Consider the following 3653-nt stretch of genomic DNA (forward strand, 5'->3'; position numbering starts at 1 on the left):
ATGAACTTCTCCTCTAAGTGCTGGGCAGCCTTACAGGGCATGTGAGCTGCTTGTCCCCACCAAACCCAGGAGAGCAGCTTTCCCTTCTGCAGAAGAGTGAGAGGAGCAGCAGCATGCTTTAGGGGTTGTTTTCTCTCAGAGATGGAAGGAGAAAGTATTTTGAGATAGTCCCACCGACCTCTCCAGTACAAGCAACGGCTGCTCAGGGATGGCTTGGACACACTGCTCTTTGGTTACTCTCCTGTCATTTAACCCTCTATCCAGCTGTGGCCAAACTGCTCTGCCAAACCTGTTTGAAATTTCTCCCCCCTTCTTCTTTTCTAGGTTCTTTTCTAACTGGAATTGCCTACAGGGATGTTTTGGGTTCTGTATTGCAGAAGTTTTCTAAGGCACAGCATGCCCACCTTCCTGCTTTGTCAAGCCTTATCTAATCCTTTTAGTAAACAGCCTCCCACTTGCAGGAGCCTGTAAATACAAGCTCTGAGGATGCTGTGTGAGGCTGGACTGGGGCTCCCTGTGCCATGTACACGCCCATTAAAGCATCCCCCATCCCTGGAAGTTCTTAAGGCCAGCTTGGATGGGCTCTGAGCAACCCGGTCTTGTGGATAGTGTCCCTGCTTGCAGAAGGGAGGGTTGGAGCTAGATGAGCACTAAAGTCCTTTCTAAACCATTCTGTGATGCTATTGAAGTCTCTCTAAATGAGAGTTGCTTAGAAGAGTATTTAGTACAAAGATGAATTTAGGCAATTACTGGGAACATTTCTTTTGGTTCCCCTGCACTGGTGATGTATTTCTGTACATTTGGATCCAGGAGGTTCTCTTGGAATGTCTCCTTTGACCAGGGCTGTGACAGCATGCAGGTGCAATAGGCAAGCTGGAATCTACTCCTGGAGCAGAGGGCAAGCTCTTTTACTCTCTTGTAAAGTTTAACAGTGCTGCCCGAAGAAGAAAGACTGCTGCTGAGAATAGAGAATTCCAGGTAAGCTATTTGGGGACAATCTGTTTTGTTTGGGAATACATTTTGAAGTGGCTGATGGCAGTTGGAGGACTTCTAGGTGAGTTGGTGAAGCCTGTGTAGTTTTTGTCTTCTTCCTCTGTTGTGAAGCAAAGGAAATCCATACAACACCACATCTTGTCCTTGAGGGCCACAGAAGTAGCAACAGAAGTCAGAGTGTACCAGTGGAATGACACTGCTAAGGAGGAGATTACTTACATGTGCTAATTAAATCTTCTTTCTTTATAATGCAGCTAGCAGAGTATTGGGGATTTAGGATGGGTTGATTTCTCTGGGCACTTGGATTCCAACACTAGCTCAGGGAACTCCCACACCAGGACACCTATGTCCTCACTCTTTTTCCTGTTTCTTAGCTGGGATCCGTTTCTAGAAACTCAGTCATCTGCTCTGGGGTGCATGGCAGAGAAAAGGATGTTGGGCTGACAAAAGCTGGTGCTTGCCTGCAGCAAGTGCCAAAGATGACAAAGCAATTGGGTTTCAGCCCACTGCACTATCCAGCCAGCAGGATGGGAGTGTTTGAGAGGCAGCAGTTTCATTGGGACTGGCTCAACTATCCATTTACCTCTTCTTCAGCCTCCTTGCCTCTCTGCTGTAACTCCTGCGTCCTTCTGGGAACAGTAAAATTTCAGTTCTTCCAGTCAGTAGCAGGTTCATCCCAGGACTGATGATCAAGTCATGGCAACAAGAAGGGCAGATGGCAACAAGCAGCCGTGCTTGTTCCTGTTGAGTGCAAAGGAGCTGCTCCATGGGGATGGGCACAACGGTGGGAGCCCTGCCTGTGAGAGCAGTCCTGTGGCAGCATCAAGGACTTGGGAACCAGCCCATGCCCAGAACGTCTGAGCACTGCCTGTGCAGGGCTGGGACAGCCTCTGCTGCAGAGAGCTTTGTCTCTGTATCTCTTGAGCTCCCAGACCCATTTTAGAGCATTGTTTTGGTCCTGTGTGCTCAGGTGGCACCAGGGCTGGTTTTCCTAAAGGAAGGAGAAAGGGGAACATGGGGCCATGGCTCCAGCAAGCTGGGTGCCAGCCTGGTTGTGAAGGAATCTGTCCTTTGCTCCCAGATGGTAAAATCCCAACTGCCTTATGCACCTGGTTCCACACTATGTCACTTGCTTTGGTTGTTGTTTTGCTCTCAGTTGAATGAGGATCTCTGCCTGTCTTCTCCAACTTTACTGAGCACAATTTTCTCAACTGCCTTCACTTCTTATGCAGAAAGGGAGCAGGGAGTTGTTTTGGAGGGTTTATCATAAGTTTGTGGAGTCTTTTCTTTGCTCTTCTCTTCCTGATTCCACTGTCCCGCTTCAGTTTACCTGTTTGACCTCAGATGTACAGGGCCATTTTCTTTGTCCCCAGCCTTTTCTTTGCTCCAGCCTTTGTGTAGCTTGTCTGCAGGACCAGAGAAGGAGACAGCATTTTCTGTGCTAACAAAGTGAGCATTGTTGTAATGCTGTTGCAGAGTGGGTGGATGTGATTGCCGACAGATGTCCTTCTGCTGGGGTGTGGATTAAGGCTCAAGGTGACTTTGTTCCTTCATAAATTCACTGACTTTCCCTAGGGAACTGAAGGGGCAGGACTGGGAGAGAAGAACTATGATAAATGAAAGTGTGGGAAGGAAATGCACTTACATAGGCCACGCTGCTTAAGAACAAATGTGTGCTCTGTGAGGAGCTCTTGCCATTGCCTAAGATACCACTCAGTGGGTTAAAAAACCCAGGAGGATGTTTAGCTGAGAAGTTGAGCAGGCTCCCAGCAGGCTGCTCTCCCAGTGTAATTGCCTGGGTAAGTGGATTAGCGAGCAGCAGTGAGGCTTGCTGGGGGTTAGGCAGGCTCTGAGGGAGCCAGCAGAGCCCTGTCCCTCACAAGAAGACACAAGATGCAGGAAGCAGCGTTGCTCCCTTCCAGTCAGAGCTGTTTGATGCTGAAAGCTGTGGCTGATGGTTGGTTGTCATTGCGGGGGCTCGCTGGGAAGGGTCCCATGGAAACAGTTCCTTTCAGAGCTATCACTTGTCCTTATCTGCTGCGAGGTGGGTATAGTGACAGCAAATCACATCTTGGGACACTTCTCTGCCTTTGTTGCCATGGGAATCAGTGTCTTCCGCAGCTTTGTCTTCTGTGAAAAACGAGGAGTATTGTTACCTCTGCTGGCTTGCCCACTGAAATGTGCTGAGGGTGAGAGGGGGGGTTGCGGTCAGCCACAGAGCACCAGGAGGAAACCCCAGGGCTGGGGACAGGCTGCGAGGTCACTTTGTTTAAACTCTTACCAGCCGTGCAGTGCCTCCCTCTGTGCTGGCTGCTGCTGTGGGCGGTGATGCAGAGCACACAGCGAGGCACTCCAGCCCAGGTGGCCCTGCTCCACCAGCCCTGGGTGTCAGATGCTATCAGACCTTGCCAGACTAACAGGGTTGGGACCTGCCCTTGCATCTGCTCCATGGTTAGGTAGAAGAATCTGGGTCATGTCTGACATGCCAAAACATGATATCGGTTCAAAACTCTGGCATGGCCCAGAGGTTCAAACATGGGGACTCAGGTGGGGCCACCTGCCTTAGGGGGAGTTGTAGGGTATGGACAGAGGTGTACCAGATTTGTAGGAAAGCTGCTGTGTTTTGTTTCCCTTCCTGGATGACTGAGTAGCCCCAGCAG

The sequence above is a fragment of the Geospiza fortis genome, unplaced genomic scaffold, assembly GCF_000277835.1.
Source record: "Geospiza fortis unplaced genomic scaffold, GeoFor_1.0 scaffold8, whole genome shotgun sequence".
NCBI lineage: Eukaryota > Metazoa > Chordata > Aves > Passeriformes > Thraupidae > Geospiza > Geospiza fortis.